General features: G+C 36.6%; 2 long non-coding RNA genes across 2 annotated transcripts in view; one reads left to right on the forward strand and one right to left on the reverse strand.

Annotated features, from left to right (window-relative positions):
- Window positions 1–19,551, reverse strand: part of LOC143655093 (uncharacterized) — a 74,830-nt gene extending 55,279 nt beyond the window's left edge. Inside the window, exon 1 of the long non-coding RNA XR_013162040.1 lies at window positions 19,129–19,551. This is a non-coding gene — a long non-coding RNA (uncharacterized LOC143655093). The remainder of the gene's footprint in view (window positions 1–19,128) is intronic.
- LOC143655092 (uncharacterized) lies at window positions 19,497–25,644 on the forward strand. The gene is made up of 4 exons (XR_013162039.1): window positions 19,497–19,724; window positions 20,218–20,299; window positions 22,728–22,879; window positions 25,410–25,644. It is a non-coding gene; the product is annotated as an uncharacterized LOC143655092 (long non-coding RNA).
- Window positions 25,645–25,910: the final 266 nt, after the last annotated feature.

A 25,910-nucleotide genomic window follows, 5' to 3' on the forward strand; every position in this document is an offset into this window, starting at 1 on the left:
AAATGTGGGGGTTGATTTCTGAGCTCTCAGTTTGATTCCATTTGTTTATATGTTTGTCCTTATGCCAGTACCATGCTGTGTTGATTACTGAGGTTTTATGTAATAAATTTTAAGATGGGAAGTGTGAGTCCTCTAACTTATTTCTTTGTCAAGATGACTTTGGATGTTCAGTGCCCCTTGCCCTTCCATATGAATTTGATGATTTGCTTCTTCATTTCTGCAGGAAAAAGCTGCTGGAATTTTCATTAGGATTACATTGAATCCATAAATTGCTTTGGGTAGTATTGACATCTTAATAATATTAAATATCTAATCCATGAACATGGGATTTTTTTTTTCATTTATTTAAGTCTTCTTTAATTTCTTTCAGCAATGTTTTGTAGTTCCCAGTGTGTAAATCTTTTACATCCTTGGTTAAATGTATTTCTGGATATTTTATTCTTTTAGATGGTATTGAAAATGGAATATTTTTCCTTGATTTTGTTTTTTAATTAATCACTGCTGCTGTATAGAAGCACAACTAATTTGGGGTATTGACATTATACCCCAAATTTGCTGAGTTTGTTTATTAGCTCCAGTAGCTTTTTTAGGGATTCAATCCAGGTAGAAAAATTTGTCTTCAAAAGACTCCATGCAAAAATTAGTCCAAAACCTACCACTTATCTTCAAAAAATCCAGATTTTCTTCCCTCCCTTCCTCCATATTTCATCCCTCTTTCCCCTCCATCCAGGCACACAGAACTCAATTAGTTATAATTCTTGGTTCAGGAAATGCTGTCATTATTAGCAGAGTCACCACATATGGATTGCAGAGCTGAGAAGGCTGCTCACTGACAACATTAATAAGGCAGCCTTGTGCCTATACTTGTGCAAAACTGCAGCCTTGATTCCATACATGACTCTCTTCCATTTTATTAATCAATTTTAAAATTATTATTTTTTAGTGAAATTTATGAACCCATCTCTCAGCACAAAAAGTACACTACCCAAAATTTATATTTCCTATATGTTTCTTTCTTGTTCCACCCTACTGTCTCCCCCAAACTTCCATAGTAATGACTACTCTGTGTTTATTACTGCTTTTTTATTTTTATTTTTTGGCATGGGCAGGCCCCGGGAATTGAACCAGGGTCTCCGGCATGGCAGACGAGAATTCTGTCACTGAGCCACCATGGCACCACCCTGTTACTGCTTTTTAAAATCTGGCTTCAGAATTTATAAGCAAATACATGTATTCACAAACCACATATTGTTTGATTTTCAAAATATTTTTATTTCAATTTTCATAGAAAAAATTGATCAGGGATTCCCTAAATTTTTGATAAGTAAACCACGAAATTTGGACTGTTAATACTTTTTTCCCTCCCACTCATGAATTATCAGTTCCTTATTCTTCCCACCACTTTCCCCAGGCCCATTCAATTATGAAGGACATAACTTCTCACAAAAAAATAAATGGACACCCCATGATTTAATATTAGCTCTATTCTACAGCCTTTCATACATTGCAGGAAAAAATTTTTTTTCCCTTGCAAGTGGATTGGCATTAGGCACACAAAGCATTTTTTACCTTGTCTTGATTTGTTTCTAATGTGCTTAACTCCATATTTTGCTGCTGAGCCTACACTTCTACAGTTATGGGCATTAGAGAGAGAATAATAAGCATCTTGAAAGGAGCACAGTATTTTTGTTGGACCTATCTAAGCATCTGTTAATTTAATCTCTAAGTTATTGAGCACAGGTATGTTTAGCAGGTTTTCCAACATCACATAGTTTGACAAAAAAGAGTAAAACAGAAATGACCATTAACTGAGATAATCTTGCTTCCTTCCTATATACCAAGGAATGTACATGAGATTGATTGTCATTTTTTCCCACCTTATATAGTAATGTGTTTATCACAAAATGAGAAAAACTGAGTAGAAGCTTCAATAATAATTACAAAGGAATCTGAAATTACATTCACATCTCTACACTCTGGCTCAGCAGGAAGTCAAATATAACTTTTTTTAATTCTCTAGGCAATGGCTATAAATAACCAAATGCAGAAGATTGCCTTGACACCAGAGGACTTTCTTTAAAAAAAAAAAAAACAGCTTTATTGAGGTATAATTGGCCATAATATACTGCATGTATTTAAATTGTGCAATTGGATAAGTTTTGATACCCAATGAACCATCACCACAACAAAAAATAATGAATATATTAAACACCTTACAAAGTTTCTTTCTGCTTCTTTGTATTTCTTTCTTTCTGACCTGTCTCACCACTCCTTCTGTCGGCAAACTTCTGTCTCTAGGCAACCACCAATCTCCTTTATGTCATATACATTAATTTGCATATCCTAGAACTTTATATAAATGGAATTATAAATATCTATTCTTTTCTCTGACTTCTTTCACTATGCATAATTATTTTGAGATTCATTCATGTTTTGTATTATTCATCCTTTTTAATTATTGAATATATGAACACATCACCATTTGTTTTTTCATTTACCTGTTGATAGACATTTGAATTGTTTCCAATTATAAATATAGCATTTATAAATAAGGCTGCTATGAACAATCATATACAAATTTATGGATTTATTCCCTTTTTAAAATGGGTTGTTTGCTTTTTATTATGGAACTTTGAGAGTTCTTTATATGTCCTTGATATAAGTCCTTTCTTAGATACACGATTTGAAAATATTTTATTTCAGTCTGCAGTTTGTCTTATTCTCTTTAAAGTGTCTTTTAAAGAACAGACTTTTTTTTCATTTTGAAGGCCAATTTACCTAATTTTTCTATGGATTGCGCTTTTGGTATTGATGCAAGAAATCTTTGCCTATCCCAAAATCGTAAAGATTTTTCTCCTATGTTTTCTTCTACAAGTTTTATAGTTTTTTATTTTATATTTAAGTCCATGATCCATTTTGAGTTAGTTTTGCATGTGGTTGTGAGGTATGGTTCAAAGTTGTTGTTCTTTGTTTTTTTGCAAATGAACATCTCATTCTTAATGTCTATTATTGAAAGACTCTCTTTTATGCACTGAATTGCCTTTGTACCTTTGTCAAATTTTAGTTTTCTATTTATGTATGGATCAATGCCTGGACTCTTTTTTCATTCCATTGCTCTGTTTAGCTATCTTTAAGCCAATAACATACTGACTTAATTACTGTAGCTTTATAATATGTCTTGAAATCAGGAAATGTTACTCTTTTCAACTTTTTCAAAGTTGTTTGGCTATTTTAGGTCCTTTAAAATTCCATAAGAATTTAAAAATCAATTTGATAACTTCTACATAAAATCTCACAGGGATTTTAACTGGGACTGTGTTCAGTCTATGGATCAATTTCGAGATAAAAGACATTTTAACAACATTTAGACTTCCGACCCATTAATAGAGTATAATTCTCCATTTAATTAGGTCTACTTTGAGTTCTCTCAGAAATGTTTTGTAGTTTTTATTTGCAGGTCATCACATATTCCTTCATCTTTATCTGGAAGTAGGTCATCATTTTGATCCTACTGCAAATGGTAATGATTTTTTATTTCATTTCCAATTGTTCATTGATAGTATTAGAAAATGCAATTGATTTTTGTATATTGATCTTGTATCTTAACAACCTCACAAAACTCACCCATATGCTCTGTTCTAGTCTGCTAGCTGCCAGAATGCAGTATACCAGAAACGGAATGGCTTTTAAAAGGGGAATATAATAAGTTGCTAGTTTATAGTTCTAAGGCCGAGAAAACATCCCAGTTAAACAAGTCTATAGAAATGTCCAATCTAAGGCATCCAGGGAAAGACACCTTGGTTCAAGAAGGCCAATGAAGTTCAGGGTTTCTCTCTCAAGTGAGAAGGCACATGGCAAATGCAGCCAGGGTTTCTCTCAGCTGGAAGGGCACATGGCAAACACTGTGTCATCTGCTAGCTTTCTCTCCTTGCTTCCTATTTCATGAAGCTCCCTGGGAGGTATTTTCCTTCTTCATCTCCAAAGGTTGCTGGCTAGTGAACTCTGCTTCTCGTGGCTAGGTCTTTCTACTCTGCTCTCTCTAAATCACTCTCATTCTCCAAAATGTTTCCTTTTTTATAGGACTCCAGAAACTAATCAAGACCTACCCATGTGGGTGGAGACTTGTCTTCCCTAATCCAGTTTAACAATCACTCTTGATTAAATCACATCTCCAGGGAGATGATCTGATTACAGTTTCAAATGTACAATACTGAATAGAGATTAGAAGAAACGGCTGCCTTTACAAAATGGGATTAGGTTTAAAACATGGCTTTTCTAGGGTACATTCATAATTTGAAACTAGCACATTCTCTTATAGGTTTTTGAAGATTGCATTGTATTTTCTACTTAGATAATTACATAAGCATAGGTTTATTTCTTTCTTTCCAGTTTGAATGCCTTCTGTTTCTTCTTGCCTCGTCGTACTGGCTAAAACTTGCAATACAATGTTGATTAGAAGCAGTAACTGTGAACATCCTGTCTTGTTCCTGATCATCATCAGGGGAAAGCATTTAATTTTTAAACATTAATTATGTTTACTGTAGGTGCTTCATAGATGCTCATTGTCAAGTTCAGGAAATTTCCTTCTTTTCCTAGTTGTGGAGAATTTTTATCAGGAATGTATGTTAAAATTTTTCAAATGATTTTTCTGTGTCTGTTAAGATACCATGGAGTTTTTTTGTTTGTTTGTTTGTTAAGGTGGCTTATTACATTGTTTTTTTTTTTGAAGTTAAAGCAACCTTGCATTTCTGGAATAAACTCTGCTTAGTCATGACCACATATATATTTGATTCAATTCACTAAAATTTGTTTAGAATTTTTGGATCTTTGCTCATGAGGAATATTGGCCTGTAGTTTTCTTTTCTTTTAATGGCTTTGTCTGGTTTTGGCATCAGGGTAATACCTACCTCAAGAAGTAAGTTGAGAAATAGTTTTGTCTTTTTTATGTTCCAGAAGAGTTTGTGTTGGTATTATTTCTTTCTGAAAGGTTTGGTATAATTCACTGATGAAACCATCGAAGCTCAGCATTTTCTTTTTGGGGAAGTTCTTAAATACAAATTCAAACTTTTCAGCAAATAAAGGACCATTCAGACTATTTTTTAATATTGAAAGTTTATGCCTTTCAATAATTTATACATTTTCATCTAGGTTGTGAAAATTATTAGCATAAAGTTGTTCACAAATATTCTTATTGTCATTTTAATATCTGCAGACTATGTACTGATGTCACCTCTATCATTTCTAAGTAATTTATTTCTTCTCTTTTTGTCCTGATGATCTGGTTAGAGGTTTATTGAATCTATTGATATACTCAAAGAATCAACTTTTGGTTTTGTTGATAGTCTCTAATGACTTTTTTGTTTTCTGTTTCATTAATTTCAGCTCTGATTTGTATTATATCATTCTTCAAGCTTCTTTGGGTATAAAATATACTTCTGTTTTCCAGTTTCTTCAAGTGGAAACTGAGGCCATTGATTTGAGATCTTTTTATTTTCAAAGTTTTATTTTCTCCTGAGTTTCATTTTAGGGACATCTTACATCTTTGTCTTTATTTTAATTCAATTCAGAGCACTTTTATATTTGTCTCTGGTAGTATTTTTTGATCTGAAGTCTACCTTGTCTGATATTAATATAGCTACTCCAGCTTTTAAAAAAAAATAGTGATAGCATTATGTATTCATTTTACTTCCCTTTACTTTTAGCCTATTTTTATCTTCTTATTTAAAATAGCTTTCTTATAGGGGTCTATAATTGAGTCCTGTTTTTTAATCAAATCTGCCAGTTTCTGCCTTTTTATCAGGATGCTTAGAACATTTACATTTAATGGGATTAAATGTAAATGTTAAAATCCTATGATTAGGTTTAAGTCTACCATCTTGCCATTTGTTTTCTGTTTTTACCATCTGTTATTTGGTTCCTGTTTGTTTCCTTCTCTGCCTAACTTTGGAATAATTGAGCATTTTTATGATGCTATTTTATATATCTTGCTGACTTATTAGCTATAACTTTTTTTTAGGTTGCATTAGGGTTTATAGTATATATGTTATTATAGACCACTTTCAAGTGATTTTATACCACTTTCTGTATAATGTAAGACCCTTTCAATAGTATAATTCTCCTTTTTGTCTTCCAGACCATTGTGCTATTATTGTCATACATTTTATTTCTATATACTATACAAACTCCATATTACATGGTTATTACTTTTGTTTAAACAGTTAATTATCTTTTTAAAAAATCAAAATAAGAAAAAGATGCTATGTACCTACACATATAGTTACCTTTTCAGTGCTCTTCATTCTTTTGTATATATGTGTATATATATATATATATTATATATATAAATTATATATATATATAATATATATATATATAATATATATATATACGTATCTCCATCTGTTCTAGTTTGCAAGCTGCCAGAATGCAATATACCAGAACACAAAATGGCTTCTAAAATGGGGAATTTATTAACTTGCAAGTTCACAGTTCTAAGGCCATTAAAATGTCCCAATTAAAGCAAGTCTATTAAAATGTGCAAGTTAAGGCACCAACAAGAGGTTACCTTGCTCAAGAAAGGTGGATGAAGTTCAGGATTTCTCTCTCAACTGGAAAGGCACTAGGTGAGCATGGTGGCCTCTGCTAGCTTTCTCTTCAAGTTTCTTGCTTCATGAAGCAACTTCACAAGCATTATCCTTCTTCATCTCCAATGGTCTCTGGCTGCGTGGGCTCTCAGGGTTCTGTGACTCTTTTGTAAATGTTTCCTCTTTTAAACGATTCCAGTAAACCAACAAAGACCCACCTGGAATGGATGGAGACACATCTCCTTCTAATCAAAGGTTAATACCCCCAATTTGGGCGTGCCACATCTCTGTGGAGATAATCTAATCAAGCTTCCAATTTACAGTGCTGAATAGGGATTAAAAGTAATGGCTGCCTCCAAGTGATGGATCAAGATTAAAACATGGCTTTTCTAAGAAACATAATCTTTTCAAACTGGCACAAAATCTTTTAAATTTTTTACAGTGAGGGCTGATGATGATGAATTTTCTCAGCTTTTTATATGTCTGAAAGGTGCTCTGCTTTTATCTTATTTTTACTTGCTTATCTTTATTTTCATGCAATTTTATTGGTATGCATTATATATTCACATACTATGCAGTCATGGAAAGTATACAATCAGTGGTTCACAGTATCATCATATAACTGTGATTCCATCACCATGATCATTGATTTCCTTCCTCATTTGAGGTCATATTTTTTTGCTCTTTTGTATAGCTGGTAGTTTTAAATTGGATGTTAGACATTGTTAATTTTACCTTTCTGGATTTTGGATGTTCTTATATTTCTATCAATATCTCTGAGGGTTTTTTTTTTTTTCTAGTACACAGTTAAGTTACTTGCAGTTTGATTCTTCCAGGTATTCTTTTTTAAAGATTTATTAGATGGGATTAGAGCAACATTTCGTCTATGGCCAATTATTCCCCAATTTCATGGCAAGACCACTCTGAGTATTCTACCCAATGCTCTCTGAATTAAAAACTTTGCTGGTGGGAAAAGACATTATTTCCAACCCCAGGTGAATTTGGATTACTGTTTCCTGCAGTCCTTTGGGTGGTTCTTTCCCTGGCCTCAGGCAATTTTCTTACCTGCTCTCTGCTGAATGCTGAACAGGGCCTTCTGAAGATCCCTGGAGTTCTCTCTCTCTTGCTCTCTCTGTGTGTATGTGTGTGTTTGTGTGTAGCTCTTTCTTCTGGAACTCTTCCCTGTGAACTCTAGCCATCTTGGTCTTTCCAGTCTCAACTCTGTTTTCTCAACTCAGGAAATCTGTCAGGTTTTCCTGGTTTACTTCTCTCTGAACCATAAGTAAAAGCTACTTAAGATAGTCAACTGAAGCAATTATAGGACTCACCTTATTTGTTTCTTGTATCTACCTTCACTCAAGAAATTCTGATGCTGTTCAGAACACCTCTGTCAACTAGGGAGCCATATAGCTGACATCTGCTGGCCCTTGTTCCTGGTTCCATTTGCCAGTGGTTTCCTCTGTTATCATCTGTGGGTCTTCCCTTAGTTCCTCCGGGACACAACTCTGGATTCTGGCTTTCTTAGTGTCTCATAGGAAGGCACACAGTGTTGTCCAATGGGATTTGCCTGCGTCTGAGCATCTGATTCCTCTGTCAGTATTCCAAGCATCTCCAAACATGCCTGTCTCTGTCAGCTCTGAAGCAACTGTTCTCCAAGGGTCTGCATCTGAGATTTCTCCAAAATGTTTTCCCTTTTAAAGGATGCCTTAGTCACATCTCCAGCTAATTAAAAGATCATACCCCAGCTGGTAGTGTCACATCTCTGTGGAGTCATCTAATCAAAATGATTTCCACCCTACAACATTGAATCAGGATTAAAAGATATGACTTTCCTGGGAGTACACAACACTTTTAAACTAACACACAACCCATTATGGGTATTTTTTATTGGTATAAACACAGAATTTTTATAGTCTTCTGGAAGTTTGAAGGGTAAAGCATTACAGGTGTGTCCAATTCCACTCTCATCTCTTTTATTTCTTTCTCTTTCCTCATCTTCTTGGCTCTTCAAATATGCCCTGAGCCTTTCAGTGTTCACTCAGCTGGAATAATGGGATGTCTTTAGAAACAGATCTACTCTTTCATTTCTAATTGGCAACTATGTGCACTTTTCTTTAGAAGGGTCCATAGATTTCCTTGGTGTAGGATTTATGACTTTCTACTCTAACCAGCTGAGAATCCCTCCCCACTTTTTACAAAATCCCAACTGCTGATATGCATGACCACTTTTTCTCCTGCCCAGTCCTCAACTGTTCCCTTTCATTTATAGAATGACTGTTTGCATATTAGAGGCTTCCAGCAAATCCTTCAAGTGTATATATGACCTAAGTGGAATACAGTTGGGTTGCTTTTATCTCATTCAGATACGGTGATGGACACTTAGCAACAACCAGCAGGAGGAATTGACTTGTTGGAAGCTTTGACAGATCTAGAAGGAACAAATGACAGAGCACTGACAGGAACACAGTTCTCATTGTATCATTCCATGCCTAATGAAAGGTATGTATTCTTGGATGCCAGCTAGTGCTTTGCTCAGGATCATAAGCAAATGAATGTGAAGACAGAGGACTCAGAGGGAGAAGATAAAGGTAGACCACAAAAAGCAGAAACCATACAACCCATCAGAAACAGCATAGATATTTATCACAGTTATCACAGTTTCTTCTTGATTTTCTACATAGAAAGAGCCAACTTTACTAAAAACTCCAACATACAAGCAACAGTCTCATAAATTAGCTTGAATTAGTATCAGCTTTTCTTTTGGCTTTGCTGCTCTTCAGTTGAGAACAGGGTATCCTCCTACAGTCTAAAGTGTAGTTGGCATTCTCACAGCTACCCAGCTAAGGAAAACACAAAGATTTTTCAGGAGCAATTGTTATCCACAATTGTAATGAAGAGTTTGTGGGTCTCAGGAAGAAAATACCTACCCTTTAAAAAGTGACTTAGGTTAATAATTAGTGAAATAACCTAGCAGGTTTGAAATACAGATCCTTCTGGTTTGTATAGGATAGGAAAGCACCCAAGAATGAGAGGAGATAGAAGCATTGGGAGGTGGGGGGTTTAGGTAGAGGGAGATGTTGCAAGAGCAGACAATGGGGAATGTTCTGTCTGGGGAGCAAGGAAGGGAATCGCTATAGGAAACTGCCTGAGTTTGAATCCCAATACTGTGCTTACCAACTGAGTTATCTAAGGCAAATTAATATCCTCTCCATACACTGGTTTTCTTATTTCTATTTATAAAATGGGGATAATAATAGTACCTACTGCAGAGACTTGGTATCAGGCTTAAATAAGTCAATGTTCTTAAAGTTCCGGTATAGAGCAAAAATTGTGTAAATGTTAACAAGCAAACAAAACAGAACTCTTATTTGCACACAACAAATACCAACACTTGTTTAAGCAGAATTTAAGCAGACTGCATTTGCTAAAAGGATCCTGGCTAGCAAATAGAATTTCTAGGAGGAATAAGCAGGCCACTTTGCTGGTCCCAGGAAGACATCACAGGCACAAAGGGCACAGACATTGCCCCTTGCACTGCCAATGCCATGAGGCTGGACTCAAGACACTGCCACAGGAAACTGGAGGCAGCTGCCTTCACTCTCCACAGAAGGCATTCTGCAGCATCCCTGCTTCCTTAAATTCCCAGACTCCAATTTCGTGTCTGGGATGAATGGAGGCTCATATCTGCTGTAGGTGAGCCCTGCCTCATAAATTGGAGGATTTCCTAATCTTAGAAATGAGATTCAGACACCTGAGAGTCAAAAAGAATGCTAAAATGGGCAGAAGCCATCAAGAAAGAAGGATTGTAAGAATATTAATGAAAGAACCATCAAATCCACACACAAGGTGAAACAAATTGTATGCTGTTTACAACACTTATTGATCAAATCTGGGTGAGAAGTCGTTATAGGCGAGGAAGGGATGGATAAAAGAAAAAATCATCCAGAATTCCTCTAAGAGCTCAGGGACAGTGAAGGGGAGATATAGTTGTGCCAGTTTGAAGGGATTTATGTACCCTAGGAAAGCTGTTTTAATCCTAATCCCATTTTGTAAAGGCAGCTGTTTCTTCTAATCCCAGTTCAGTACTGTATGCTGGAAACTTTAATTAGATTATCTCCATGGAGATGTGACTCAATCAAGTGTGGGTATTAAACTTGATTAGATGGAGACATGTCTCCACCCATTCCAGATGGGTCTTGATTAGTTTACTGGAATCCTTCGAAAGAGGAAGCATTTTGGAGAAAGTTTCAGAATGCTGCAGAACCATGAAACAGAGTCCACCAACCAGCAACCTTTGGAGATGAAGAAGGAAAATGTCTCCCTGGGAGCTTCATGAATCAAGAGGCCTGGAGAGAAAGCCAGAAGATGCTGCCGTGTTTGCCATGTGCCCTTCCAGCTGAAAGAAAAAGTGCTGAAAGTCCTTATCCTTCTTGAACCAGGATATCTTTCCCTGGATGCCTTAGATTGGACATTTCTTTAGACTTACTCTAATTTGGACATTTCCATGGCCTTAGAACCATAAACTAGCAACTTATTAAATTCCCCTTTTTAAAAGCTGTTCCATTTTTGGTATATTGCATTCTGGCAGCTAGCAAACTAGAACAATAGGCAAGTTTGCCATTGTCAATTTCTCCCTCCTTTCTCAGGATCCTCATTCTTACATCCCAGATCCTTCATCACCTGTAACCCTCCTTCTCTATCCCTAAGCCAGCACTAATCTGCATCCCATTTTTGCCCTCAATCAATTATCAATTTATTTTCTTGCAAGGGCTCTCAGCCATAATTGAGGTACAACTGATAAACCAGTCATGTGTAAACACCCCCAGGAATCATTTGCATTTTGAAATAAAAACAGTGTTCAAGCTCTGGAAGAATGACAAGAGACAGGGATGACATTTTGTGGCAGACAGCTCTTCCCAGCACTTTGTAAAATCACTCTAGCTTAGGCACCTGCCTACGATGTTAACCCAACTCTGGAAAAGGCCCTTCCTCATGGCTGGGTGCAAATGAGGTGGGCTAGGCTGCAGACCCAAGGTTTCTGAGCATTGCAATCCCTTCACAGGGTGCACGCTCTCCCTTTCCTTTCAGTCATAGCATTCTTGAAAACCAAATTCACCCTGTTCTTTCTTTTCCCAAAGGTTAAAAATAGCATTATCTTCAATGACCTCAATAATTTAGAACCCATGAATAAGTCATTGGCCCAGGAGGCTACACTGAAGCTTCTATTTTTACTTCTAGTCTCTCACCAAGCAAGGTGACCTCTTCAAGGAGCTGACGTTGACATCCATTGATCTTCTGGTTTCTCAGGGAACAGCTCAGGTAGAACTTGCAAGTCAGACTTCTCAAGGGCAAAGATGAACCACTAAGTGTCAGTGACTTCAGAATATGAGTAACCAAATGTGTACTTAGCATACATGCCTTGCTCAGAACTTCTTGAGTTGCCTACAGCATGTCCCTGGAGGAACACTGTCTATTTAATAGGACAGACAAATTCCTCCAATATCGGGCTCTGAGGTCAGTTCTTCCCTAAGATACCATTTACTAAATTTCAAAACTCAACAAAAGAACAAGACCATATCAGGGTACCCAAATCTTTGGGTTGCCCTGGCTTTCCAACTTTAAGCTTTTTCACATTCCTTCATCTTACATCCCCTTGCATCAGCTCCTCTATGTACTATTTTCAGTAAGGTTTAAAATATTTGCTCTGGGCCAGTCCAATGTTTTTGTTGTTGTTGTTGTTTGTTTGTTTGTTTAACTTTTTTTATTGTGAGATATATAAAAAAAACCAAGAATTTCAATGTACATTTTAACAAGTGCTTATAGAACAGATTTCACAATTTGGTACGGGTTACAATTCCACAATTTCAGGTTCTTCCTTCTAGCACCTCCAACACACTTGGAGACCGACAGAAATGTCAATACACTGATTCAGCAGTCATACTCATTTGTTAAATCCTATCTTCTCTGTTATACTCCTTCTCTTTAAATAACATATATTCTTAAAAGTAGTACATTTCAAAATATATCACAACAAATAGTTGTAGAACAGATTTCAGTTTGGTATGACAATTCCACAATATTAGGTTTTTATTTCTAGCTGCTCAAAGGTACTGGAGGCTAGAAGAAATATCAGTAAAATGATTCAGCACTCATTTGTTGAAGCCAAATTTCTCTGTATATCTCCACCATCACCTCTGATCTTTCTCACCCTCTATAGGGGTATTTGGGCTATGTCCATTCTAATTTTTTTTTTAACTTTTTTTTAGTGTATAGTATAACATATATGCAAAACAAAGAAATAAAAAAGCAATAGTTCTCAAAGCACTCTTCAAAAAGTGGTTACATGATAGCTCCCAGAGTTTGTCATGGGCTGCCATATGATCCTTTCATATTTTTCTTTCGAGCTGCTCCAGAATATAGGAGGCTAGAGGGCTTAAATACTTTTTTTATCATCACAATCGACTTTTTTTTTCCTTATTTTTTGTGAACAATAACATATAAACAGGAAAAAGGAATAAATTTCAAAGCACAGCACCACAATTAGTTGTAGAACATATTTCAGAGTTTGACATGGATTGCAATTTCACACTTCGGTTTTTACTTCCAGCTGCTCTAAAATACTGGAGACTAAAAGAGATATTAATGTAATGATTCAGCATTCATATTCATTTGTTAAGTCCTATCTTTGTATAATTCCACCATCACCTTTGATCTTTCCATACCTCTCTTTGGGGTTGTTTGGGCTATAGCATTTCTAAATTTTTGATATTAGAAGAGTCTGTCACTAGTATGGGTAGGGAAGTCCAATGTTTTGAGTTTTTTTTTAAATTTTTTTTATTGTACAGTATAAGATATATACGAAGCAAAGAAATAAAAAAATAAAAAAGCAATAGGTTTTTTCTTTTTTATAATTTTTTATTAATTAAAAAAAGAAAGAAACGCAAATGTCCTTAATACATGCTCATTCCGTTCTACGTATATAATCAGCAATTCACAATATCATCACATAGTTGCATATTCATCATCATGATCATTTCTTAGAACATTTGCCTCAATTCAGAAAAAGAAATGAAAAGACAACAGAAAAATAAAACAAAAACAGAAAAAGAAAAAAAATTTTACACACCATACCCCTTAACCCCCCTTTCATTGATCACTAGCATTTCAAACTGAATTTATTTTAGCATTTGTTTCCCCTATTATTTATTTTTATTCCATATGTTCTACTCATCTGTTGACAAGGTAGATAAAAGGAGCATCAGACACAAGGTTTTCACAGTCACACAGTCACATTGTGACAGCTGTATCATTATTCAATCATCCTCAAGAAACATGGCTACTGGAACACAGCTCTACATTTTCAGGCAGTTCCCTCCAACCTCTCCATTACATCTTGAATAACAAGATGATATCTATTTGATGCATAAGAATAACCTCCAGGATAACCTCTGGACTCTGTTTGGAATCTCTCAGCCATTGACACTTTGTCTCATTTCACTCTTCCCCCTTTTGGTCGAGAAGGTTTTCTCAATCCCTTGATGCTGGGTCTCAGCTCACTCTAGGATTTCTGTCCCACATTGCCAGGAAGGTCCGCACCCCTGGGAGTCATGTCCCACGTAGACAGGGGGAGTGTGGTGAGTTTGCTTGTTGTGTTGGCTGGAGACAGAGGCCACATCTGAGCAACAAAAGAGGCTCTCTTGGGGGTGACTCTTAGGCCTAATTTTAAGTAGACTTGACCTATCCTTTGTGGGGTTAAGTTTCATGTGAACAAACCCCAAGACTGGGGGCTCTGCCTATAGCTTTGGTTGTCCACACTGCTTGTGAGAATATCAATAATTCAACTTGGGGAGGTTGAATTTTCCCCTGTTCTCACCATTCCCTGAAGGGGACTTAAAGAGCAATAGTTTTCAAAGCACTCTTCAAAAAGTGTTTACAGCATAGATCCCAGGGTTTGTCATGGGCTAACATAGGTCCACTGTTTTTTGAAAGTGTTCTGTCTCTTGGCCACTGGTCTATAAAAATAAGTTTAGTATTTTTTCTTCTTATTTCTTCAATTATCATAGCTCTCCTTTCCTCAGGCTTCCCATAGGATTCTCAACCCCAGTGTTCTGCTACCTTTCCAGCTCCAGCTTAAGAGATGTTTTAATGTCCCTACACCCTTAAGCCTCCATACTACTTGTACAAAACTGAGCTCCCTCAATGTGAAGCCATGCCAAGCCATTTCACATAATCTTATCATGTCTTATCATTCTCAATATCATCAGTTCATTCTCATGTTCCACTCTGGAAATATATTCTTTCCTCTTCCTGAGCTACTCCCTGCCCCTGCCAAAGGGAAGAGGTGTATATATTTCAGAAAGTAAGAAATGTATACCTCCTACTTATTCTCCTTTAACTCCCACAAAACAAAATGATGGCTTTTAGTACACCAAAAAAAAAATTTAATATACCATATAAGTTTTTGTCTCACATTTAATGAAAAGTTACTACCGGGAAGGCTTTAGTAGAGCAACTCGCCTTTTCTTTAAAAAAATCCTCCAAGATACTTTTATTTTCCTCATTTCACATAGGAGAAAGTGAAGGCACAGTAACTTGCTCATGGTCATAGTGGCAGAAGCAAGATATGAATCCAGGAATTCTCACTGCAAAATTGTTAATTAATAAGCTCTAAAGGGCACAAGCTTATACTCTCTTGATCCACTTAGTTCATGAAAACCCTGCAAGTAAGCATCTAGCATTTTCCCTAACTCTGGTACATCCACTTGTTCCTCCCCAAGTAACAGCAAGGCTTCCATTCATTATTCCTTGTCCTCTCTTTCTGACAATTTAAGAGGATGGATTCGCAGGAATGAATGCTCTGTAAGGAGAAATCTCTGTTCTAAAATTCTTAAATTATAGAGGTAGGATTCATTGAACCAGGACACTCTTCATAGTCCATTCTAAACATTTGAAGCCATTGTGTATGCTCATAATTACAGTGAATTATGATAATCAGCACCAGCTATCAAATTGCCTTTTCCATATCTTTGAAAAGTGCAAATGAAGTTTTTCAGGGTGAGTGTTCTGGAGAATATATTTAGTCTCTAGTTCTGATAAATGAATATGTTGTGAATAGATATGATTAATAAGAGAATCCCAGCTGGAGTTTCTAAAAGAAGTGTAGCTCATTAATTCATTCACAAATATTTATAAAGTGCCTGCTCTGAGCTAGATGCTAGATTCGGCAACCTTAAAGAGCCCTTCCAATTTTGAAAATCTGTAATTCCAGGAGAAAATTGAAGTGGACCCAAGAGAATTAATTGGACTTTATAGAGGAGACAGGAAGGGAGAGCTTTCCATATCCTGTAAGCAAAGGATAGAAGTAAGAACGAAAGTGGCTTATGTCAGGCTGGGGGAGTAGCTCTCTCTGGCAAAGTAAAGAAAACCCTCCAGAAAATCGTGAGAAATGTGGATTTCTTGGATGGACAGGTAGGACCAGGTTATTAGATGCATTGCAAATCAACTTATTGAGGCAGAGTTCCAACGTGGCACCTTGGGCAAGAGAAAGTCATTCTCGTGATCCCCAGCTGGGAACGCTATGAAGAATCGTGTCTTTACGGTAAGAAATCAGTGGTCATCTCCAATGAAAGTGAATCTTCCCCCCCATTATATAAACAATTTGGTGAAAATGAACATTTCTGATTAGAGAAGAAAAGTGGCATCCATGTGGCCTAGATGTGCAGCACAGAAACGGGAAAGTAAGGCGTTTCTCTCCCCTTTCACAGTTCTCATTTTCTCTGCAACCTTCATCTCTCAGATTTGTGATGATGTGGTTTGCTAGATGTTCCAAAGGCTGCTAATGAGATTCAGCTATAATCTATTCATTTCATAGCCATCGCTAGGAACCAGACTACCCTCCTCCTCCTCACCTGCTACATTTCCAGGCTGTCTGCAGGGGCTGGAGCAGAGCAGTCTGATTCTGTATGGGGAGAGGGCAGTCTGTGCAAGTGGCTCTCCCTTCTCATTGGACCTTCAGGGAATGGAATGGACATGGGCCTCCCACTGACACCCCAGCAGAGCAAGGATAAACCATGCAGGAAATGGGAGAGGAATGCTTGACTACAGAAATAGTTTGGGAACAAAGAAGAGAAAACTGAGGAGAGACCTCATTACATGAAGGGCACCTGACCAAAGGAAGCAGTAGCATTTCTGTTCAATGTCACAGAGGACAGAACAAGAAATAAACACGCTTAGAGGGTGGCAGAGCTGTAATGTTATCTTCACAGTCAAGCTCGCTTCTTATCAAGGGCTGTTAACAGGCCAGGTTACCTAAGGAGGCTGTGAACCCTTCCCCCTTTAAGTCTTTAAAAATAGCTTCAATTTGTATTTGCCTGGGAGCAGACTAAGAAAATGGCCTATCAGAAAGCAGAGGTCATTAGCCTTTTGAGGTCCTTCCTAATCAAGTGATTATGTCTTTTTCTTTTTAGTTGAATTCATTTGGTCACATTTATGGAGAATGGTTAGGGTGTGGGGTGGTTTTTGTGTATGATCTTGGCTTGTGTTTTCAGTTTTCTGTTCCCTATGTTTGAGGTTCTTCCAGGCCCATCTGCCTCCCCCCACAGATCTATACTTGACCCTCCCAGGTTTCCACGAATCTGCCTTTCTACATTGCTGCAATGCATATAATCTTTTTTTTTTAAATACATACAATCTTTACCAAAGATTTAAGCAGTTGAACGTAAGCTGTTTTGTATACTTTATCATTGGCCAAGTGTTGGCTTTTAATCCCTACCCTTATTGAGTGTCGCCAACGCAATAAGGGTAGGGGCCATATCAATATTTTGTCATTTTCTCCTAGATTTCTATACAGGATGTCATGATCTAATAAATTTTTATTGCTTGAGAGCAAAGAAATATCCTATAATATGTATATGTATAATATGTATATATGTAATTCTGTATTTATTAAGCATCTACCTTGTGGAAGGCATTTGAAAACCTTTGTTCAGCAATACACTTGAATATTAGGGTTTTTTAAAGCAGCCTGTAATGTAAATGCAAGTTAAGTTGCTAGTTACATAGAACAAGGTCATGTGCAAACTATTAGTAAAACCTAATTTTACATACTAGATTCCTGGATGTGGGAAGGAAGTATTGAAGAAGAAACTTTATTTGAAAATTGAGCAGCAGAAATCTTGATTAAAAGAAGGGTAACATCAGAGAATATTGCAATGGAACATACTAACATGGCAGCCTATTAAGTAAATACTATGAAGACTGGTAAAACCCAAAAGAATGACGGACATGTTGGTTTAAGGTCAACAGTCGAATGTGCAGTGGTTGTTGTTTTCTCATCTAGGAAAACCAAACTTGGTTTGGTTTGTGAATTTGGTGCCATGGTGGTCTAGAGCACTAGAAACCTATGGACAAATTCCTTAGAATGATTTGTGTTTAAAGTGAAGAAAAGAAACATTTGGCTGTGGTCTAGAGACAATGGCAGGCTTAAATTTAGCCCTTATTGATAGAAGTTAAGGATCAGTGAACAAGCAAACATTTCTATTTCTCTAGATCTTTCTCCTTAGCTATCATCCTTTGAAAATACAGCATCTTTAAATTTGCCATGCTCAATTTTCATTGACATTGCAGCAACAACAACAAAAAAATTGACAAAACAACAATTTAAAATTTTAAAGTTAACAAAGCACAAAATTATGAAATCTGGTTGATAAGGTTACAACTTCACAACCAAGGTACAATTCCTATTTAATTATTAACAATCTGGTAGCTTACCTTAGTTGCAATCAAAGTATCTCAGAAGAAGCAATCATCTTCTCAAGGGCTAAGCTTACAGTGATAAAACTATAAAATATTCTAATGTGACATCAGGGACTAAAATTGCATGATGAACTTGACTACAATGAAATGCCCAATAGCAAAAGGAAATGCTTTAGTCTCCAATGATTCAGAGGCCTTTTTAATCCTTTAGAACCCCAGGTTTATGCTTAAGAATCCTTGCTTTGAATCATTTACAACGAAAACCTGACCATTTGAACTTTCTGGTTACTTGAACATAATTACAGTCTTATCATAAATCACAAAATAAATATCACCAAGGATGACTGTGAAAAGGTAGAACCTACATTTATCTGTCATGTTTTTTCTATTTTCCAGGAAATGAGAAGAATTTAGCTACCCTTGACATTCTTTCTGCTTTTACATTGTTGTTATTAATGATAACTGCAATAGTACTTGAGTCTTTTCCAACTATATTGTTAGTGTTTCCCAAGCTCTTTTACATCCTGTTACACTCTGGGAAAACAGAGCAGGGACCTGGGACTCTGGCCTCCTGGGATCTTTCCTGCTCGCCCTAAGAGGGAGGAGGGTGATGTTTCTGTTCACCTAGATCTGTGCCTGGTAGGGATGCTCTGAGAGATGGCCAGTTTTTGCAACTTCACCCATGGCCTTCTAATTATCATGAAAACACATTCTTCCCACATCCTGTCCCTCATCTTCAGTGAAGGAGGGGCTCGCTGAGCAACCTCACAAAAAGGAAGAACTGACTTGCCTTCTCAGTGGAGTGAACAGAAACACTCGTTTGTAGGCAGCGACAGCTGTTGTCCTCAGGGAATTTTGCTGACAGTATGAGAGTGGGGCATGATGTCACAGGAACTCTGGCTTGGCCAGCACAGCATGGTGTCCATGGCAGCTGATCTGTTCATCCAGATTGAAAAGATTTCTTCTCCTGCTGCTCTCCCACCCTCCCCTTCTCCCTGTCAGTCTGAGTGATAATTGTAAAGCCATGCAATTCGTTTCAGAAGTAGGCCATGGGAGCCAGGCATGGGTGTTTTCATTGCTGGCATGTTGCAATTATCACCAAGGATGGCTCTGATGACAGCATAATACATGTGGTGTTTTGTGCTAAAAAAGTCAATACCAGGGCTTTAAAGAGCAAAACTTCCCAGTGATCATAGCACAGTTTCAACATCACATATGATCAGTGTAGACCCCAGTTCAGTAGCCACTTTTCTTCACTCCCAGATGATTCCTACAAAAGAAGACCAAAGAAGCTATTACTTTCTATGTAATCCCTGGGAAGCCATGACAAATTAGAGTGCACTGTTTTCTACTCAAGAATCTTAAACTCTTAACACAATGGCAAGGGTATGCGTTCCAAGGCCCAAAATTTAAATTGACATGATTTTCAGAGGAAAAACTCAGCCTCACAATAGAACTTAAAGAAAATGGACTGGGTCTGAGTCCTAAGTCTATTTAGTAGCTTTGGGAATTTTAATTAACTTCTCTGACCCTCATCTCTAACATGAGTAAAATAATACCTATTTCACAGACTTGTTAGAATTACCTGAGTGAATGTAAGTAAAATACTTAGCACACATAGCCTGCTGCAACATAAGTATTACATAAAAGGTTGTAGTTGCTATTGTTATTTTTGCTATGATAATATATACCACTAACATATTAAAGAAGAAAGCTTTGTATAAGAAAGGTAGTATGTATGCTTGCTACTTTCTTTTTAGTACTGACTAAATCACATGACTATCATATAAATGAGTAGAATCATGATACTGATTACAAATCTCCAAAAACCTTAATACATCATGTTGGTGATAAGATTAAACAAATTATCTCATACCAGGAGGGGACAATTTGAAGCTTACTATACCATGCCAGAGTGATCTATGAACTCAAATATTTCTTCAGGATACCAAGAAGTTCAAGTTAAGTATTCTTTTGCTGGACAAGTTTAAGAAAATGAAAACAACATATATTTAATGTTGACATTTTTATACCAAAGGCTATAGTTTAACCTTGTATATTATTGAACCATCTAAAATAAGTTAACTTTTCACATCATGACTATTTTTATTCATCTAACCATGAACTGTCAACCTGAAAACGCTTTGTCTTATTTATTATTCAACATTTAGTAACTGTTTTTCACTTTGATGCCAGTTATTAATTTATAAACTGCTTTTACCTTAAATCATCTGGTGACAAAGCGTAGTTCCAGAAGTAGATTTGCAGATAAGCAGCTTAAAGCAGGAGAATTTTTAAGGTGGTTTGATGCATACTCAATAATTCATTAAAAGGAAACAATGAAAAAGAAGTTGTTGTTAGGCAGGAAAATATTTTCTTCACGGTCATATTCAATTATTAAGTTTTCATTAAGTAGTGTGTTTTATACAGTTGCATTAAGAAATGCTTTGCAACTAAACTGACAATGAGTTAAGACCTTGATGTGTTCTCTATTATGAAGGGCAGACTCAAATTCACTTAGAATTCATTAGACAGACTCAAATCACAAGGAACAATTTTCCTGTAATACATTCAGAGAGCATTCATGCAAGATAGGAACGCATGAAACCAAAGACCAGGTCCACGCTATCCCTCCAAATTAGTATTTTATTATAAAATAGGGTTTTCAAAGATTTCCATTCCATTATTTAGTTCTTTTTTTTTTTTTTTTAAATACAGGACACTGAGGCAATAAAGGACCTTAGTGATCGTCTTGTCCATTCCCATAATTTTATAGGTAAAGAGCAGTAAAGCATAAAAGTTAAGAGTGGAACTTTAGTAGTCAGCCTGCCTGAGTTCAAGCCCTGACTCAGCCACTCACCAACAGTGTGACATTGAACATGCGGTTTCCTTTTCTGTATTTTTGTTTTCTAAATTGTAAAATCAAAGTTGCAGCCTAAGAAGAGTATTAATAACATTGGATTAATTATGAGAAGTAAATGAGGCAATACACAAATGTTAGGTATTATTACATATGGGAGAACAGAGGCTGTGAGGAGGTAAGGGATTCATGTAGATGCCTCAGCTAACTGGCAGTGGATTCTAAGTCTCCTCACTCCAGTCCAAGACACCAAGTTCTACAAGTGACCAGCACGGTAGTAAACATGCATTGTTTCTGCCTGAGGAGCATCTATTCTTTCTTCTTCAGTTAACAGTAACTTTTTTTTTTTCCTTTGGAGAGTGTTTTGGTTTGTTAAAGCTGCTAGAATGCAATATACAAGAAATGGAATGGCTTTTATAAAGGGAATTTATCAAGTTACAAGTTTACAGTTCTAAGGCCATAAAAATGTCCAAACTAAGACATCCAGGGAAAGATGCCTTGACTCAAGAAAGGCTGATGGGTCCAGAACACCTTGTCAGCTAGGAAAGCATGTACCTGGGGTCTGCTGGTCCTTTGGATTCTGCTTTCAACAGCTTCCCCAGGGGCATTTTCTTTCTGCATCTCTAAACATCTGGGTCTTATCTTGGTTCTGAAGTTTTTTCCAAAATATTTCCCCTTTTAAAGGACTTTAATCAAGACTCACCTTGAACGAAGGTGGAATCACATATCCATCTAATTGAAAGGTCATGCCTACAATGGGGTACATCACATCTCCTTGGCAGTAATCTAATCAAAAGCCCCACACCCACAAATGAGCAGGCCAATCTCATGGAAATAATCTAATCAAAGGTTTCCACCCTAAACAATGAGTCTGGCCCTACAAGACTGAATCAGTATTAAAACATGGCTTTTCTGGAATTTAAAATACTTTTAAGCAGGCACAGAGAGCTACGTAACACCCACTCTCAGTCCAGGTGCTTTTTGGGGATTGGGGGATTGTCACTTGAACAAAACCTGCCAATCAAAGCATTATATTACTTTGACCACAATGTTTGGTTCAGGGAGGGGCATGTGACCCCCAGACCAATGAGATACCTTCCCAGGACTTTTGCTGGAACAATTTGCTGGACCATCCTTTAGGTATGTCAACTATTAAGATGCAAGCCTAGAGTCCTTGGTGGCCATATTGCCATTGAGAAGGTAAAGCCTGAGTGAAAAAGAAACCAACAAAGTAATAAACAGTTCATAAATATAGGGAGACATATTCCTGATGGCATCACTTGAGCACCTAAGAGCCAGCCACACCTGAGATTACGGTATTTCTATCCTTGGGCATTGATAGCTGAATAGTTGGGAAAATGCTCAATATAATTCTTTAACTGTAAAATGCTTAGTAGAGTCTTTAGTAGCTAGAAAGTCTTATTATAATGATTTCACTCAAGCAGCTCTGATTCATTTCAGACCTAAAAATCTTTGCTTGCATAATTGCTGCAATTAATATTAACAGTTTACTTTCTGTTCCTGGTTAGATTAATGAGATCTTCCAGCTCTGCTTGTAGGAATAAGATAACACCTACAGCAGGATGGAAACTATGTGGACTAATATCAGCACTACCAACCCCCCCTTTGAAGGTTGAGATCAAACACCTGAATGATCAACAAAGAAAGAAGGGACAACCAGGTAAGAGGATATGCTGATCAAACAAAAAGAAGCGAGTGATGGCTCCTCAATTTTAATGAATCCAGTGACTTTCATTTAGTTTTTAATTTTTTTTCTGCTTTCTTCTGGAACTTTGTCATTACTTAGTCTGCTTGGACTAGAAAAGTTCAAGTTACCTTTTTCACTTCGAATTCACCTTAAAAATATTGTTTTCCTCTGTTTCTTGTTGATGCATCTTCAATAAACTCACCTTCTCACCAAAGCAAAGAGACTTGTTTCTCTGTTTAATGCAAGAGCAGATGGGCCTAACTATATAGGACCATGTTTTATGAAGGGAACAGCATTTCAGTTAGTTCAGACACAAGTTCTGTTCAGACAGAAGTGGCTTCTGTCATTTGCATTGAAGAAGTTCTGACTTATACAGGCATGTTTAAAATATACCATTTACTTCTAGCCTTGGAAACCAGCTCAAATATTTCCTTGTACAAAAGAGTCTGAATTAAAAATCTTCCTTTGACAGGTAGGGATAATTTTGACAGTCTTTCCTACTTCATGATATATATATTTTTTATTATTAATTAAAAAATTAACAAACAAAACATTTAGATATCATTCCATTCTACATATACAATCAGTAATTCTTAATATCATCACATAGTTGCATATTCATCATTTCTTAGTACATTTGCATCGATTTAGAAAAAGAAATAAAGACAACAGAAAAAGAAATAAAATGATAATAGAGAAAAAAAAACTATACGTACCATACACCTTCCCCTTCGCTTTCATTTACCACTATTTCAAACTGAATTTATTTTAACATTTGTTCCCCCTATTATTTATTTTTATTCCATACTTCATGATATTTTGATATTGTTTTGGTTAGGCAAGCAATATTGGATGGGTTCTGGAATCAGATCTGACTTTGACTCTTAGCCTTTCCACTAATTTGCTCTCTCTAAGCCTTAGTTTCCTTATCTGAATAGAATTAATGCAGGGATTCAGTGAGATACTGCATACAAAGTAGTAACAAATTAGCATAGTAATGATAATAATAAAAAAGACTAACATTTATTGATGCTTACTGGGTATTAGGATCTGTTGAGCACTTTATGGATGTTATCTCATTTATTCCTCATAGTAACCCTATATAAAAGAAGCTCTATTTCTCATTTTGCAGTTGAGGAAACTGAGAGACAGAGAGGTTAATAATTTTCACAAATTCATCCAGCTATTAAGTGGTGGAGGCAGAACTCTTATTTCAGAAGCCATGCTCCCTACTATTCTGCTAAATTGCCTCTCATCTTGTTCAATAAATATTACTGCTGAGGTTGGTGCTCCTGACATAAGTTCATAAGTTGCCATAAATTCTGAAGTAGTTATTTTGAAGCAGTTAGGTCCAAAGGCTAAAGGATAAATAGGACAGGCCCTACTCTAGGAGAGTTTATAATATAGCCAGGAGTGGAATTGGGTGAAAAATCTATGGTAACTTTTCTAAATCTTGGTTTCCATGTGTATAAGGTAGGTTTACCTATGTCCCAGATTTTTGTAAGGATTAAAAGAGATGATTATGAAAAATACTTGAAAATCACATTGCCTGTGAATCACCATCATCATTACCAATACAATTATCAAGAATGCTTGGAAAAATAGGCACAATATGGTCCAAAGTTTACAAATGCTCACAGACTGCGGTTTTCCTTAATGATCTTTTTTTGGTGAATAACTTTTTTTTCACATTTAAACTCACCAACCAACAAAAAGAATAGAAAAGGAAATGAAAGTCACTGCAACCTGAGATTCAGTTTATTAGATACTTCCTAACAGCAAGCAAAATCACCTAGAAAAGACTTCAAGAGCAAAGACTAAGAATTGCACATGAGTGTCTGTCCCTTCCTCAGTAAAGTACATCTTTAAAGAGGCCAAGTAACACATGGGTTTAAGGGGAAAGGGGTAACGTTTGAGCACAGAGGAACTATTCAGCAGTGCAAGACCAACTCTGCTCTCTGGTAGGCAAAGAGCTTGCTGAGCCTTGCTCCCCTCTCCAAAGTGGCCTAAGTGGTCATTTTTAAGTTTGGGTTCTTGCTTCTATTTCAGTGAGATGGTCTCTATGGGGTTCAGCTATGCTCATCTCCCCACCTCCTGCCACTGTGGTCACTCTCTACATCACAATCACACCCACTCACCCTCTTCCAAGTGGGATATTCACACACAGACTTCCACCCCTCCCAGTGGGATTGGCTTCCTCTCCCGCTCTCATCCTTACCACCACCACTCATCAGCAGAAAAGCAAAGGGAAGTACCTTGATGTTCTACTTGCGATCGGTGGACGCCGCTTGGTGATTGCTTCTCAGGGACTAAAGCTCTGCTTGGCAGTCAGGATGTGACTAAAACATGCCCTTGGTCCAGTTGGTTGGAACAAAAAGGATGAATATAGGAACCATTTTATCTAGTGTGCAGGGTCTGGCCAAAAGATTGGTAGAAAAGGGGGAACGGAGTCTCCTTGTTTCCAGCAGATGACATTTTTCTATATCCTCTTCTCTCCTCCAAGGATTCATTTTTGGCTTCTGGTCACCTGCCCCCTACTCTATCTGGATCAAAACTCCCACGAAGACAGAATACCAAAAGTAGAGTGTGGATAGTCTTGAAATTGATGCTGTGCTTACTTCTTCCATTCATCTATCATGTGAAGAAAAAATCTGTGGCCTGCCCTGCTAGCCTGGGTGAAATATTTTCAAAATTAACAAGCACTATATTGGCAAGAATAAATAATTGTCTTTCCAGGAAGTCATGTGTCTTAGAGTAAAACTTAACTGTTTTCATATCTATTATCTCTGATTCTTTCCATCTTCTTGATAATATAAGGACAGGAATGAAATTTTTAAGATGCTTTATTGCTTATTGTTTTTGTTGTAAAGTTGGATGTACTCATTGCTAAAAATAAATCAGATAATACAAAAGATATAAGGAGTAAATAGATTACAAAAGTAATCCTACCATCTACAGATCATGAATATACATTTCAATATACACTTTGATATATACTGTAAAA

Source organism: Tamandua tetradactyla, chromosome 14 (assembly GCF_023851605.1).
Source record: "Tamandua tetradactyla isolate mTamTet1 chromosome 14, mTamTet1.pri, whole genome shotgun sequence".
NCBI lineage: Eukaryota > Metazoa > Chordata > Mammalia > Pilosa > Myrmecophagidae > Tamandua > Tamandua tetradactyla.